The sequence below is a fragment of the Panthera pardus genome, unplaced genomic scaffold, assembly GCF_024362965.1.
Source record: "Panthera pardus isolate Hobbes unplaced genomic scaffold, ASM2436296v1 HiC_scaffold_16, whole genome shotgun sequence".
NCBI lineage: Eukaryota > Metazoa > Chordata > Mammalia > Carnivora > Felidae > Panthera > Panthera pardus.
In genome coordinates this window covers 23,379,809-23,397,576 of record NW_026526721.1, presented here as the reverse complement: position 1 = coordinate 23,397,576, position 17,768 = coordinate 23,379,809, and the positions used below count along the sequence as shown (strand labels likewise).

Below are 17,768 nucleotides of genomic sequence, written 5' to 3'. Positions count from 1 at the left end.
CATTTGTGTTTGAAACTTTGAAGGCAAAGTTTCATATTTACACAATTCCCAAGAATATGTAGTATACAGTAAATTAAATCAAATTATAATTGATAAGTATAAATGTTACTAATAGTCTTTAAATACTTAAGAAAATCAAAAGTGTTACTAAACATTGGAAAAATTAGTTTGTCTTAAAAAGATACTAAATGCAGTGTCAATTATGTAAATACTTATAAACATGTTCATTACTTTATGTAATGCAAACTTCTATCACAATGATTTATTTTTTGTGTTACGTATAATAACAAAAGTCATAAATCTTCTTAGATCACTAATCCCAACCTAAGAAACTAAACTATGAAATCATTGCTTTTTCAAGAAAAGCACAAGGTAAGAATGTCCCCTTTTACCCCTTATTTTTAACATCATAATAAAAGTCCTAGCTAATGTAATAAGACAAGAAAAGAAAAGATATACAGAAGATTGCAGGATGGGGAGCCTGGGTGGCTCAGTTGGTTGAGTGTCTGACTCTGACTTTTGATTTTTGTCTCAGGTCATGATCCCAGGGTCATGGGGTTGAGCCCTGCCTCAGGCTTCACACTGAGTGTGGAGCCTGCTTAAGATTCTAGATTTTCTCTCTCTCTCTCTCTCTCTCTGTCTCTGTCTCTGTCTGTCTGTCTGTTTCTCCCTCTGCCCCTCTCCCCCACTCATTTGCTCTTCCTCTCTAAAATAAAAAAAGAATACTATATATATATATATATATATATATATATACACACACACACATATATATACATACATATATATACATACGTGTATATATATACATACATATGTATATATGTATACGTATGTATATATATGTATACGCATGTATACATATATATACATGTATATATATGTATACGCATGTATACATATATGTACATGTATATATATATACGTATGTATATATATAAATAAGACTGGAGCAAACAAGGTCAATATATAAATTCAGTCACTTTCCTATATACCAGCAGTGAACAAATAACATTTGAAATTCAAACCATAACACCATTTACATAAACATCCAAACAATGAAATATTTTGGTACACATCTAACAAAACATGTGTAAGATCTATATGAGGAAAACAATAAACCCTGGTGAATGAAATAGAAGGAGATTTAAATAAATTAGGTGATGTTCCATATCGATGGACAGGAAGTCCCAGTATTGTCAAGACGTCAGTTCTGGATCTAAAGATACAGTCCAAAAAAAAAAAAAAAGTAAAATAAAATGAAATAAAAAAGATACAGTCCAGATCTAAAAATCCAAATCTCAGAAAAGTATCTGTTTGTGTGTGTGTGTGTGTGTGTGTGTGTGTGTGTGTGTGTAGACAAACTGATTATAGAGTTTTCAAAGAGGCAAAAAACCCAGTACTGAAGTCTGGAAGTACTGAAGGAGAAGAACAAAGTTGGAGAACTGACGCTACCTGACTTCATGACTTGCTGTAAAGTTATAGTAAATCAAGACTGTGTGGTTTCAATGAAAGAGTATACAGATAGGTGTGGGGCTGCTACCTCCCCACAGTAACTGCACTACAACTTACCATCTGGTTGGGCTGAGAAGCAGGTGGATGAACCAGTTCTGTTTACACAGTTAATGGAGAGCAGACAAAACATTATGAATGAAGAACTTTGACAATGAAGCCTAGGAGGTATCTAGAAGAAGATGATTATTTGAATAAGGACTTGGGAGAGACCAGCATCCTGAAAAGACCTGTACCTTTGCACATGCACCAAACAACCCATTTTGATAAATTTGATTGCCCCACCCCCCAAGCTTGGGCACAAACAAGAACTCTTTCCAAAGTGCTGCATGCCAATTAAATTGCTACTATTGCATTCTCTCTGACTTTTCTTTATATTCTTTGAGGGAAATAACTCACTCTTTGTAACTTTCCATCAACAGTATTTTATAAAATTTCAATCCTGGTCATCAACAAAGTCTTGCCAATGGTTTTCATCACCCTCTTAGTTCTGGTTTATTTGCCAGGTGTGATAGCAGCTGTTGTACAGCTTCATAATGGAATCAAATTTAAGAAATTTCCACATTGGTTGGGTAGATGGAAGTTAACAATAAAACAATTTGGGCTTCTCAGTTTCATTTTTGCTGTACTGCAAACCATGTATGTCTATCCTGTCCAATGAGGCTATCCCACAGATACGAGAGGCTCAACTGGGCGTGTCAACAGGTCCAACAAAATAAAGATGATGCCTCAATTGAGCCTGAGGTTTGCAGAGTGGAAATTTATGTGTCTCTGGGAGTGACAGCACTTGCAATACTGGCTCTGTTAGCTGTGACGTCTATCCTTCTGTGAGCAACTCTTTGACGTGGAGGGAATTTCACTATGTTCAGAGCACACTAGGACTTGTTGCCCTTCTGCTGGGCACAATACATGCATTGATTTGTTCCTGAAATAAATAAAACAATGTGTATGGTATACACCTCCAAATTTTATGACAGCTGTTTTCCTTCCAATTGTTGTCCTGTTATGTGAAGGTATATTTTCCCTGCCATGCTTAAGAAAGAAGATTCTAAAAGTTAGACATGGTTGAGAAGATACCACCAAAATTAATAAAACTGAGGTGTCTTCCCAGTTGTAGAATCACTGTTTACACACATTTTTGTTCGATATTGATATATTTTACCATAAACATTTCAAATTTGTATTTGTTTAATAAAATGCCCACTTGAGGTTCTTAATGTAAAAAAGGAAAGAGTATATAGAAGGATCAAGGGAAGAGAATAGAGAGTCCAGAATAGACCCACATAAATATAGTTAACTGATCTTTGACAAAAGATAAAAGGTAAAGCAATGGAACAGAGATAGTTTTTTGCCGATGTTGTTGCTGTTGTTGTTTTTAATAAGTGGCGTGGGATGACTAGACACCTACAGGCAGAGTAATGAATCTAAACACAGAACTTAACACCCTTCATGATATAGATCTCAGACCTGAGTGTAAACGGCCAATCTATAAAATATACTCCTAGAAGATAGCATTGAAGAAAACCTACGTAATCTCAGGTATGGTGATGCCTTTTAACATACAACACCAACGTTATGATCCATGGAAGAAGTAATGGATAAGTTGTTTACAGTTAAAAACTTTGACTCTGTGAAAGACACTATCAAGAGAAATAGAAGAAAACCCACAGACTGGGGGAGAATATTTGTAAAAGACAAATCTGCAAAAGCACTGTTATCCAAAATTTACAAAGAACTCTTAAAACTAAACAATAAGAAAACTAATACTCCAATTAAAAAAATAGGCCAAAGACTAACAGACACTTTTACCAAAGATGATACACAGATTCTAAATAAGCATATGAAAATGTATTTCACACCATATGCCATTCAGGGAAATGCAAATTAAAACAGTGAGATACCACTGCACACTTATTAGAAGAGCCAAAATCCAGAACATTGACAACACCGAATAGAGCAACAGAACTCTCATCCATTGATGGTGGGAATGCAAAATGGTATGGACATTTTGGAAGATGCTTTAGTGGTGTCTTACAAAACTAAACATGCTCTTACCACATGATCTAGCAATCACACTCCTTATTGTTACTCAAAAAAGTTGAAACTTGTGTCCACACAAAAACCTAAGAAGAGATGTTTGTAACAGCTTTGTTTATAATTGTCAAAAATCACAGGAAATCAAGATGTTTTTCAAAGGGTAAATGGATAAATACGGTACATCTAGACACTGGAATGTTATTCAGTGCTAAAAATAAATGAGCTAGCAAGCCATAAACAGACCTGTATATTGCTAAGTAAAAGAAGCCAGTCTAAAAAGGCTCCATACTATTATGATTCCATCTACATGACTCTGTGGAAAAGACAAAAACCTATTATATATATATATATATATATATATATATATATATATATATATATATCTCACAATGTACAAATTGGCAAGGCTTCTACACTAAAAAGTATAAAAAATTTTTGAAAGGTTATTTTTACAAATGAAGAGATATTCTAAATTAGAAGATTTGATATTTTTTAAATATCACATGTATGCATTAGCCTATATATTCAATTTAATCAACAGATTCCAACAGTTTTTATGATTTTCTTTTAGAAACTGACAGACTGGCTTTAATTTTATTTAAGGAATGGAAAGGAACAAATTTAACCAAAATAATATTTTAAAAAAATGAATAAAAAAACTTGGAAGACATCCATTACCTGATTTCAAGACTTACTATAAAGCTATATAATTAAGAAAGTGTTATATTGGTAATAGGAAAGATGAATGTACCAATGGAAAAAGTAGAGAGTCAGGAAATATATTCATACATATAGCCAATTTATTTTTTATAGAGCTATCAAAGCAATTCAAGGCAGGAAAGAATACATTTTTAATAAATTGTGCAAAGAACAACTGAAAATCCACAATGGAAAAAATGAAACTTGAACCCTACCTCATATTATCATACATAAAATTAGTGTGGGTTGTGAGAAATGCTTAAATGTGAAATGCAGAAGTCTGAAACTCCTTGAAGAAAACATAAGAGACTAACTCTTTGACCTCTAGACAAGCAAATATTTCTAAAAGAAGACAAAAACAAGTTTTGAATGATTAGTTTGATTTTATGTAAATCAAAAAAATTTTTTAAATAAAGCAACACCATAAAAAATTAGATATTGATCCCCAACAGAAAACAGTCACAAAACATGTATTTTACACGTGTAACAATGCAGTTGAATCTAGAATGTAACATATCAGTAAATTTAACACAAAAAAGAAGGAAAAAAATATAAAAGCCAAAAACAAAGTGGGGGTGGGTGGGGCCAAAGGCTTGATCAGACACTTCCCAAAACTGTTAGACAAGATTAAACTAATAACCTGCCTTGATCCATCCAGGCTACTATAACAAAAATATGGACTGCGTAGCCAACAAGCAACAGAATTTTTTTTCTTCCAGTTCTGCAGTCTGGAAAGTACCAAGAGATGATACCAACAGATTTTGTGTCCAGTGGCTCTCTTTGCACTGTAACCACACATGGTCAGGCACAAGAGATCTCTCTGGGGTCTCCTTTATTCGGATATTCATCCTCCAAAAGCCCTACCCCCAAATACCATTGCACTGGGTTTTAAACTTCAACATATGAGTATGGAGGTGAGCAGCATAAACATTCAGTCTGTTGCATTAGCTATGACAGAAATGCAAATTAAAACCACAAGAAACTATTTGCTGCCTTTTGAGGCAATCAAGATTCAAAAAGTTTATGTCATGGAAGGCAACGTAAACGGAGTAAAGTGGAAAAGGTCATGAGAGTATTTGGAATTATAATCATTGTAGTTAATGTTTGAGAGAGCAACTTCAACGAATGAAAAAGGAAAGGGAATGTTAGTCCCAGGTTTTCTCTTCAACATCCAGGTAGATAAAAAATATAGATTGATCCTTTATCATTATGAAATATCCCTTTAGTAACATTTTTGCTTTAGAAAACTTGTTGTCTGTGTCTGGGGTATCTGGGTGGCTCAGTCGGTTGGCTCAGGTCATGATCTCAGGGTTCGTGGGTTCAAGCTCCATGTTGGGCTCCTCCCTGACAGCATAGAGCCTGCTTGGGATTCTCTTTCTCCCTATTTCTCTGCCCCTCCCCTGCTCCTGCTCTCTCTCTCTCTCTCTCTCTTGCTCTGTCTCTCTCAAAATAAATAAACTTAAAAAAATAAACTTAAAAAATAATAATAAAAAAATAAATAACTATGTTGTTTAATATTAGGGCAGTCTCGAGTTCTTTTAATGTTGTTTGCATGGTATTTCCTCTGCACCATTAAACTTTCAACCTATTTGCATATTTAAATCTCAAATATGTCTCCTGTAGAAAGGCTATAGTTGAATCTTGTTATTTTATCTGACAATTTTTGACTTTTGAATGTTACTTCATTCCTGTGTTATTGCTGATAAGGTTTGATTTGTATCTTTCACTTAGTTTGTTGCTTTCCATATAGCTATTAATTCTTCCATTTACTCTTTCCTGACTCCTTTTACATTAAATGAATATTGTGTTGTGTAAAATTTTAATTTAATTAATAATTTTAAGTTATCTCTTGAGTTATTTTCTTTGTGGTTGTACTAGGGCTTACAATATAAATCTTAACTTACTGGACTCCAGCTTTTAGATTTAGTTCCAATGAGGATATAGAAACTACCCTCCTGTATTGCTCATTCCCTCCTCCACTTTTTATGTTATTATTTGTATACATATTATCTCTATATTTGCTTTAAGTCCAACAATCCATAGTTACAGTTATTATTTTATACTATACATCTTATGTATTTTATTTATTTTTTTTTTTTAATTTTTTTTTTTTAACGTTTATTTATTTTTGAGACAGAGAGAGACAGAGCATGAACGGGGGAGGGTCAGAGAGAGAGGGAGACACAGAATCGGAAACAGGCTCCAGGCTCTGAGCTGTCAGCACAGAGCCCGACGCGGGGCTTGAACTCACGGACCGCGAGATCATGACCTGAGCCGAAGTCGGACGCTTAACCAACTGAGCCACCCAGGCGCCCCCTACATCTTATGTATTTTAAAGAAGCTAAGAGAAGACAGTAAATATATACATACAAAGTTTGTTTTATAATAACATTTTTATTTGCTATTGGTTTTTTCTCTTCATTTCTTGCAGATTTGTTGCTAATTGGTGTCATTTGTTTACACCAATACAGCTTTTCTCACCCACCTTTTCTGTGTTGTAATTGTCAAATATATTACCTTTCAATATGTTATGGGTCCAGCAGCACAATTACATGATATTGTTTTAGACAACTGCTTTTTACATCAGTAAAGAGAAAAAAGGGGGAAGAAATGTAATTATATATTTTGTAATTACCTACATAATTATCTTTAACAGAACTCATTGTTTTGTATTTCATTCTGATATCACTTTCTTTCACCTTGAAGATTTTCCTTTAGAATTTCTTGTAAGATATGTCTCCAAGCAATGAATTCTGTTTTCATTTAACTGGAAATGTCTTCATTTACCATAATTTTGGAAAATTACTTGTAATTAGTGTAAGATAGATAACAGAATCTCAACTGACAGTTTTTTGTTTTGGTTTTTTCTTTCATCTATTTGAATATGTTCTGTTACTTCTTTTTTTTTCTCCAAGTTTTTATATTTAAGTTTCAGTTACTTACCATACAGTGTAATATTAGTTTCAGGTGTAGAATTTAGTGATTCATCTGTTATATACAACACCCAGTGCTTATCACAACAAGTGCCCTCCTTAACGTCCATCACCTATTTAATCCATCCCCCCGCCCACGTCCCCTCCAGTAACCATCAAATTGTTCTCTATAGTTAAGTCTGTGTCTTGGTTTGTCTCTCTTTTTCCCCCCATGTTCATTTGTTTTGTTTCTCAAATTCCACATATGAGTGAAATCATATAGTACTTGTCTTTCTCTGACTGACTTATTTAGCTTAGCATAATACTCTCTAGTTCCATCCATGTCATTGCAAATGGCAAGATTTCATTCTTTTTGATGACTGCATAATATTCCATTGTGCGCGCGCGCGCACGCACACACACGTATATACATATACATATATCATTGTTTTATATTTCATTCTGATGTCACTTGCTTTCACCCTGAAGAATTTCCTTTAGAATTTCTGGTAAGATATGTCTCCAAGTAATGTTTATGTATATATATGTATATATAAGAGACATATCTTACAGGAGATTCTAAAGGAATTCTTCAAGGTGAAAGCAAATGACATCAGAATGAAATATAAAACAATGAGTTCTGTTAAGGGTAATTATGTAGGTAATTACAAAATATATAATTACATTTCTTCTCCTTTTTTTTCTTTACTGATGTAAAAACAATTTTCTAAAACAGTATTATGTAATTGTACTGTTGGACCTATAACATAATAAAATACACACACACACACACACACACACACCATATCTTTTCTATCCAATATCCATTCATCAGTCAAAGGACATTTGGGCTCTTTTCATAATTTGGCTATTGTTGATAATGCTTCCATAAATATTGACATGCATGTGTCCCTTCGAATTAGTATTTTTGTATCATTGTATAAGTACCTAATAGTGCAATTGCTGGATCAGAATGTAGTTCTGTTTTTAGTTTCTTGAGGAACCTCCATACTGTTCTCCAGAGTGACTGCACCAGTTTGCATTTCCAACAATAGTGTAAGACGCTTCTCTTTTCTCCACATCCTTACCAACCAACACCTGTTGTTTCCTGTGTTGTTACTTTTAGCCTTGCTGACTGGTGTGAGGTGATGTCTCCTTGTAGTTGTGATTTGTATTTCTGTGAGAACGAGTGATGTTGAACATCTTTTCATGTGTCTATTAGCAATCTGTATATTTTCTTTAGAAAAATGTCTGTTCATGTCTTCTGCCCATTTTTAACTGGATTATTGGGGGGGGTTGGTGTTGAATTTTTAAATTCTTTATATATTTTGGATACTACCCTTTATGACATATGTCATTTGCGAATATCTTCTCCCATTCTGTAGGCTGCCTTTTGGTTTTGCTGATTATTTCTTTGCTGTGCAGAAGCTTTTTATCTTGATGAGGTCCAAATAGTTCATTTTTGCTTTTGTTTCCGTTGCTTCCAGAGACATGTCTAATTGCTGCAGCCAATGTCAAAAAGGTTTCTACCTGTGTTGTTCTCTAGAATTTTGATGGTTTCCAGTATCACATTTACATCTTTAATCTATTTTGAATTTATTTTTATGTACAGTGTAAGAAAGTGGTCCAGTTTCATTCTTCTGCATGTTGGTGTTCAGTTTTCCCAGTATCATCTGTTGAAGAGACTGTCTTATTTCCACTGCATATTCTTCCCTGCTTTGTTGAAGATTAACTGGCCATATAATTGTGGCTTCATTTCTGAGTTTTCTATTCTGTTGCATGGATCTATGTGTCTGTCTTTGTGCCAGTACCCTACTGTCTTGACCACTACAACTTTGTGTCATAACTTGGAGTCCAGAATCGTGATGCTTTTTCTTTTTCAAGATTACTTTGGCTATTTGGAGTCTTGTGTGGTTCCATACAAATTTTTAGATTGTTTGTTCCAGCTCTGTCAAAAATGCTGGTGGCATTTGGACAGGGATTGCATTAAATGTGTAGATTGCTTTGGGTAACAGACATTTTAACAATATGTCTTCTTCCAATCCATCAGTATGGGATGTTTTTCTATTTCCTTGTGTCATCCTCAATTTTTTTTCACCAGTGTTTTATAGTTTTCAAAGTACAGATTTTTTACCCTTTGGTTAGGTTTATTGCTATGTATCTTATGGTTTTTGGTGCAGTTGTAAGTTGGATTGTCTAATTGCTTCTTGGAATTTGTTGTTTTTGACGATAAGTCAGCTCATTTCTTATTGAGCTCCCCTATAAATAATGACTAGTTTTTTTCTTGCTGTTTTCAAGATTTTCTCTTTGCTTTTAACTTTTCTAAAATTATTTTTTAAGTTTATTTATTTATTTTAAGAGCGAGAGAGAAAGACATAGCAAGAGCAGGAAAGGGGCAGAGAGAGAGGGAGAGAGAGAGAGAATCCCAAGCAAGCTCCATGCTGTCAGCAATGTGGGGCTCAAACTCACGAACCGTGAGATTGTGACCTGAGTGGAAACCAAGAGTTGGACTGTTAACTGACTGAGCCACCCAGACACCCCTCCTTTCCCTTTTAATATTTTAACTATTATGCCCTTGAGTGTATAACTTTTTGTGTTTTTCTTCTATAGAGTTCACTGAGCTTCCTCAGTGAATCAGTGAGCACACTGACCTTTTCATCAGATCTGGAAAGGTTTCAGTCAGTATTTCCTCAAATATTTCTTTTTCTTTTTGTCTCTCTTCTTTTTCTGGTCCACTTACACATATGTTTTCCAGTTACTAAGGTCTCACATTTCCTTTAAACATTATAAGTTTTTCATCATTCTTTCTTCTATTAGTTCCTCATAATGTCTATTTATCTTTCTTCAAATTTATCTTATTCTTTTTTCCTCTAGTTGGAAATGATTGTTAAGTTTCTCATAAGTGTTTCATTTTGGTCATCATGGTTTTCAACTGAAGAATTTCCATTCTGTTATTTGTAATAATTTAAATATCTTCATTGATACTCTATTTAATAATATTTATATTTCCCTTTAAAAATAAAAGCAGTTTTGGAACCTGTTCATGACAGCTACTTTGAAGTCTTTCATTCTGATACACCATCTGGTGTATCTCTGTCCCTCATAGGAATGACACTCTGCCCCTCATAGGCAGTTTCTATCGCTGCTTTCTTCTCTCTATATGTGTCATACTTTCTGTTGTGGTTTATTTGCATGCCTTGTAATTTTTTTTGGTGAAAAGAAGACAGTCTAGATAGTATAGTGTAGCAACTGTGAGTACAAATTCCACCTTCCCAGAGGTTGTTTTGTGGTTGTTTGCTTAGTCAATTTTTTTGTGTAGTGATTTTGCAAAACCGATTCTGTGAAATCACTTTTTCCTCCATTTTGAAGCCTGTGATGTCCCTTTTCAGATCATTTTTCTTGCTTTTATCTTTTTAGTCAGGCTACCCGTGGGTCTTCCCTGAGTTGGTAGAAGCTGCATTTTACAAAGGTAAAAGTCATTTACCTTACTTAAGTCCTTTTAGTCATTTAGATGATCCCATTTCCTGTTAGATATGTGTGGCTTGTTTTGCCCCCAGTTTCAGCCACAGATCATTAGCTTGGAGGTATCCCCTCTGGTCACCCTGAAGAAAGGTTTAGGCTTGAGCATGCACTCAATCTTCTAAACTGCAAAGGATAGGGTGAACTTGCATTTCACTCTGAATTTTTTAATTAACTTATAAGAATAGTTCGATCATTCAGTAATTGTTTGGTCAGAGGTTTTGTTTGCATCCTGTGTTTCTAAGTCTGTTCATGGCGTGGGGATGCTATCAAATCTACCCCACATTCTGCTCAGATTGTTTGTGACTGAGTTCAACCCAATGCATGTACACAAGCCACCCAATTCCCAGAGTTGATGATTATCCCCAAAGGTCTATTCTTGGCTCTCTCCCTTCAGTTCTCTCTATTAAGCCTCTGGCTGTTCTACCATTTTGCTTATATCATTAACCTATCATCTTTCTCTACAACAAGATCTCTATTTTTTTTGACACCTGTAGGCATGAAAGCCTCCATTCTTTGATCCAATTATAATCAACTCCCTCAAGCAGAACTTTTGCTGGAATGACATCCTGTCTCTATTCGTTGACCTTGGGTAGGTGTGGCAACCATTGGTTTTATCAACTTGCTCCCTCTTCTTGTAACATGAACCTCTGCCTTAAAAGTGGGTCAAGGCAGAGGTATTAGGGGCCCTAGTATCCTTGGTTTGATATGCTTGGGTAAGAATTTCGACCATATAAGTGTAATGTCCGGGGAATGAAGACTTAGTCTTATCAAATGTTCACCTGCATGGAATAGAGTCTCTGCAACAGGGAGCTGGGACAGTAAGTGAGACATTCAGGCAGCATGCCCCTCCTAGGGTGAAACCACAATCCCAGAATGATAACTTGGAGGAGGAGCCCATCTTCTTGGTGTGACCTGCCTGCAATAAGATGCCCTGTATAGAGCTCTGGCACATGTTGCTAGAGAGTAGTGGTAAGGGATGAGGTTGTGGCTCAAGGGCCATAGATTGTTGCCATTCTTTGAAGGGATTTATTATATTTTCTTGAATGGCCGTTCCTCTATTTATATTGTTTTTTAGGACAACTTCCAGAGTCTCTATTTTTAAAATTTACTATTATTACTGTTATTATTATTATTCATCTCATCATGCCCCATATTTCAAGAGTTGTGACTATCTCCTGCATCCAGTTCTGATCCCTTCAAGGTTGGAACCATGTCTTCTCATTATATCCCACTATGCCTAGTACAGAGCTTTTTTCATAGACAATGCCTAAAATGTCTGCTGAACTGAGTTGTCCAGAATTAACCAGGCCATGTGTCATTACTGACACAAAACTGTGCTCAGGGTGAAGAGAAGAGAATGAGAGATAGTAGAGAAATGCCATGGAAAAGATAACATTGGAACTGAGCCTTGTGGAAGGTTAAGATTTGACAGGTGGAAAGGAAAAGAAGGGGCAAAGCAGGCAAGAGTCTGAGCATGAGCAAGGCCTGCCATTTCCAGTGATTTCAGACTCTTCAGAATCTTTAAATGACTTTAAAAATTCATGAATTAATTTGTTGTTTGCTAAAGAGAGCGTCTGCTGAGCTCCTTATTCCAACATTCTGGAAACCTCTTGTTCCTCTTAGTCTAGTTTAGTCTTTTTTTTTAATGCATATTAAAGTAAACTAAATATTTCCCACTACGTACATGCAAATGAAATTTAAATACTAGGCTCAGATAAGTATTAACCATTTTTTGGTTTTGTTTTCTTTTAGCTTACATAGGTGTGTAGTGAGTTTTTTTTTAAGTTTATTTATTTTGAGAGAGAGAAAACACGAGTGGGGGAGGGGCAGAGAGAGAGAGAGAAAGAGAGAATCCCAAGCAAAGCCCCATGTGGGGCATCAAACCCACGAAACTGTGAGATCATGACCTGAGCCTAAACCAACAGTTGGAGGCTTCACCAGCTAAGCCACCTAGGTGCCCCTGCAGTGAGATGTTTTCAAATCTGTGCAGACTCTGGTAAGTTTTTTCTGTTTATGCAATTGCATATGGCATTGCAGAATATTTAACATATCTCACTATCATTCCCTAAATGTAGGTAGCACCGTTCCAATCATTGTGACTATTAAAACTCCTTCACCAACTTCCAAAATATATATGTTTTTATAAGAATGTGGGCATACTATGCATACGTTCTCTAATTTGTGTGTCTCTGACTACAATATATCTTTGAGGGAATTCAGTGCCAATGCATGTTGATCTACCTCATTCTTTTAAATCATTATTTGCTTACAGTATTATGGATGTATTCTGTTTTTCTATTCTAAAACTAACATTTGGTTGACCTCTTCAAATTTTCCAAATATATTTGATTTTATTGACTCTTTTTATATAGGATTATTTTTTAAGTTTATTTATTTATTTTGAGAGAGAAAGTGTGAGCAGGGGAGGGACAGAGAGAGAGCGAAAGAGAGAATCCCAAGCAGTCTCTGCACTGTCAGCACAGAGCTTGATGTGGGGGTTGAACTCACAAACTGTGAGATCATGATCTGAGCCAAAATCAAGAATTGGACACTTAACTGACTGAGCCACACATGTGCCTCAATTTTGTTGGCTTTCATTTAAAGATTTTTAAAGTTATTCGCTATCTGACTAGTGACTAATCTTCACAGATCAAATAAAATTTATTTTAAAAATGCACAGTACATTTTACCTTAAATTTTACTTTCCATAAGCCTGGTTTCTTTTAATTTCACAACTTGCTAAGGTTCTGTTATTGTATTTTAAGAGGGGGAAATTGAAGATCAAAGAGGATGAGAAATTTTAAATGATTAGGCGAGATTGAGAGAGATAAATGCAGCATTATTCAAAACAGCCAAGTTATAGAAACAACCAAAGTTCCATCAGTGGATGAACAGATAAAGACGTAGTATTTATACACGCTGGAATATATTTCCACCATGAGAAAGAAGGAAATCTTGCCATAGGTGACAACATGGGTGGAGCCCTATGCTCCATTATACTAAGTGAAATAAGCCAGAGAGAGAAAGACAAATATTGCGTGGTATCCCTTAAAAATGGAATCTAAAATAAATAAATAAATAACATCCGACTTCTAGAAACAAAGTGGAAAGTGGTTGCCAAGGGCTGGGGAGTGTAGTAAAAGAGTACAAACTTTTAACTCTAAGATAAATGAGGTCTGTAAAACATGGTGACTATCACTGATATCACTGGACTATATAAGTGAAATTGGCTAATAGAGTAGATCTTAGATGTTCTTACACACATACATATAAACATACATGCATACAAACATACATACATATATACATACGGTGATGGATATGTTAATTAAGTGCATGAGTAATATCCTTTGACAACGCGTATGTACATAAAATCACCATGACGTACACTGTAAATGTGTTATGATTTTGTCAGTTATACCTCAGTAAAGCTGAGGTTTGTTTTTAAGAGTCACAGGTAAATTTGAAACCAGGAATTGTGCCTCTTCCTGTGCACTCTACAGCTACACCACACTCCTGTAGTTTCTTCTGAATTAACCACTTCATGCTTCTATCAATAATCTTGAATTCTAGTCTTTTAAAATATTTCTGCCTTCATCCAACTCTCCTGAATAGGAACTCGTGTGTAAATTGAAATGTCTCTTCCAACGAAAGCCTGTAAGCGACTAAATTGTTCAGAAATTGGGGAAATGTCTGTTCCCTTGCCTACAAGATCTTATTCCATTTATCAACAGCAATTGTTTAGATCAAAGCTGAGGGACACATGAAATTCACTGTGAAGTCTGCAAACTGCAGAACATGTGGCATTTATTTCTTCAGTTTGTTTCAGCACAAAACCTTGAAATGTGCCCTTGTATTCTGAACACATTTCTAACAGGCATTCTTGTTTTCCATGTGTGTTTAATGTCAAAGAATAAACAAGGACAATTTCCTTGAAGACATACTCCGATTGTTTGGGAAACATCAAAAACATTAACAATTCTTGTAATGAGTAACAAATTGTGCATTGTTCTTTTAAGCACAAGCATTTTCTGACAAAGAATTATGCCAGATCTCTATTAGGTGTGCAGTGCCTGTATTTTCTCTACGTTAGTATTGTGCATGTAGTCTTTTCATTATTGCCTATGAATTACCTTATATCTAAGAATGCCCCCCCAAAAAACAGACCAGCAAATTATATAAAAGGATCAGAAGAGAAAACAAATCGTCATTGCCTGGAAATTTTATTTCCCCCAAATCTCATCTTTGAGAGTCTACAAATTCTTTTTTCCCAGATTAAATTTGGTTTTGGATGTAAACACCAAAATGATAATTACAGCATGGTTGTCCAAACTGAGACTCTGTCATAGGTATAATTTTTTTTCTTTCTGTTTTAGTAATAAGTCCTTATCTAAAATATGCATTCATCAAAGAAAATGAAGGAGGTAAGGTGGCATGATTTGACTTTGTTTGTTTTCCACTTAATAATCAAGAGCCCGTTTTGGTTGCATGCTTCATATGAAACTAGAACAAAGCTCATTTGACTCCCCAATCCTTTACACTTCCAGAAGCCAGTTTATCCTCAAATTTCTTGACTATGTCCATAAAATTTAGCTCTGTAAACTTAACAATACTTTAGAAGTGGAGGAATCTGAAGAGCACATGACTAGACTGATATTTTATCAGAAAATAAAAACAAACCCTGTCATTTATAGGACAATATTTTGGGCTCTTTAGCCTGAATGCTAACTTAATAAAATATTATACCCACTTTAGCAGGATGTTAAATTATAGAAACAAAATGGTCAAAGTATTCCATGAAGATATTTCATAAGTTTATTCAGATATTTAGAAAATTGTCTTCCTTGACACACTAGATTTTTAAATTTCAGCTTTATTGAGGTATAATTGACAGTTTCAGCACAAAAGAGAAAATTCCTTTGTGTACTTAATCCATGAATCTGTGTATCTGACCGGTAGTAATAATAAATAATTATAAGTTATGCTAAGTTATCTAAAAAACGAAGGCAAATTGGGGCACCTGGCTGGCTCAGTTGGTTAAGCATCTGACTCTTGACTTTGGCCCAGGTCATGATACCTCTATCTCAAAATACATATACTTAAACAAATGAAGGCAAATTAAGAACCACTGACTGGCATATTAATATAAGTGACTTAATATGTGTGTGTGTGTGTGTGTGTGTGTGTGTGTGTGTGTCTGTGTTGTATGAAACTACTGAATACTCAACTATATCATAATCAATTTATTTCACACTGCATTATATAAGTTTTAATTATAACCTCTATTACCTTTCTATAAACTCATTTTCTACATGAAAATTACTCAGATCATCAAGATGTCATTATGTTCCTTAGGATAAGCATCATTAGCCTTTACTAACTTATATTTTAAACTGATTTATGATCCATGTTATTACTTACTCTTAACAAACTTTATAAACTATTATATGGTGAAATAATGCTTTTTACTTAGCAAATAAACAGAATTTTATTTTAATGTTTATTTATTTTTGAGAGAGAAGAGAGAGGGACAGAGCGTGAATAGGAGAGGGGCAGAGAGAGAGAGGGAGACACAGAATCCAAAGCAGGCTCTAGGCTTTGAGCTGTCAGCACAGAGCCCAATGCAGGGCTCGAACTCACGAACCACGAGATCATGATCTGGGTCAAAGTGGGATGCTTAATTAACTGAGCCACCCAGGCACCTGCAGAATTTTATTTTAAAAAGAAGAAATTAAGCAAAGTGTTTTTCTGCAGGCATCTGTTCTTTCATCATTGTGGAAATTAAAATTTTGATTCTTCAAATAGTAGGTTTTAAGTTAAATATAGTTCTTACATGTTAAATTGATTGCACATGGAAGAATAGTATCCTTAAATTTTTTATTTTATTTATTTTATTTTATGTTATTTTATTTTTAGTTTATTTTATTTATTTTTGAGAGAGAGTGAGAGAGAGAACACAAGCGAGGGAGAGGCAGAGAGAGGGAGCCACAGAATACAAAGCAGGCTCCAGGCTCTGAGCTGTCAGCCCAAAGCCCGATGGGGACCTTGAACCCACCACCCATGAGATCGTGAGCCAAGCCGAAGTTGGAAGCTTAACCGACTGAGCCCATCCAGGTGCCCCTTAAATATTTTAAATATAATTATACTTAAATAAAACTTGGCTATGTTAAATAACTTGTTCAAAAGATTGCATGTATGGGAATTAAACTGAATTTTGAAGCAAACCTTTGTTTCAAAACGTGAACATTTGTTTTGATCTAAACCCAAAAAAAAGTAGTAAGTGTGTATTTAAAAATGTAAAACATCCATAGTACATCAAGTGTTGAGTGAGAGTCCCTAAGTGTAATCTTTCATATAGTTATCTTAGTTTATAAGACATTCACCAGCTTAAATTGAACTTAGAAATTCGTAAGAAAAGTTAATTGCCGTATGCCTAAGTGTCTGTGTTGAGTGTGTATATTTGTGTGTGTGAGTGTGTGTATGCATGTGTGGGCATTCATGTGTGTGTGAGAGACAGAGTTAAGTAAGTGCTTATTCCAAGTGAGAATACATAACTTTCTCTTTCTGTTTCTACTGGCTAGATAATACTCTATTGTCTGAATTTCTATATAATAAAACAATTTAATCTTCAAAAACTAGAGAGCATTAACTAAAAAATACATGATTAAAAACAAATGACAGGGGCATGTGGGTGGCTCAGTCGGTGAAGCATCCAACTCTTGATTTCAGCTCAGGTCATGATCTCATGGTTCCTGAGTTCAAGCCCCATATCAGGCTCTACACTGACAGTGCAGAGTCTGCTTGGGATTCTCTCTCTCTCTCTCTCTCTCTCTCTCTCTCTTTCTCTCCCCCTCCCTCTCTCAAAATAAATAAACTTTAAAAAAAAACAGAGAAAATTTTGTAAGTGTTTGTATGGCAGAGCAAATATGCTACAGGGTTTTTACTATATTACAAATGGATATTAGATGAACTACAAGACACATCTTTTGAATTCCTTTTTCTGCTCAAAGTCATTTCAGAGATGTCATTTCAGGGATTAAAAAACCCATATATAAGCAACTGATACTGAAAAGGGAGCTCTCATCA

The 17,768-nt window shown here is 35.0% G+C and overlaps 1 pseudogene; it reads left to right on the top strand.

Annotated features, from left to right (window-relative positions):
- The first annotated feature begins 1,625 nt into the window (after positions 1 to 1,625).
- On the top strand, positions 1,626 to 2,629 carry LOC109277905 (metalloreductase STEAP1-like; annotated as a pseudogene).
- The last annotated feature ends 15,139 nt before the right edge of the window (positions 2,630 to 17,768 follow it).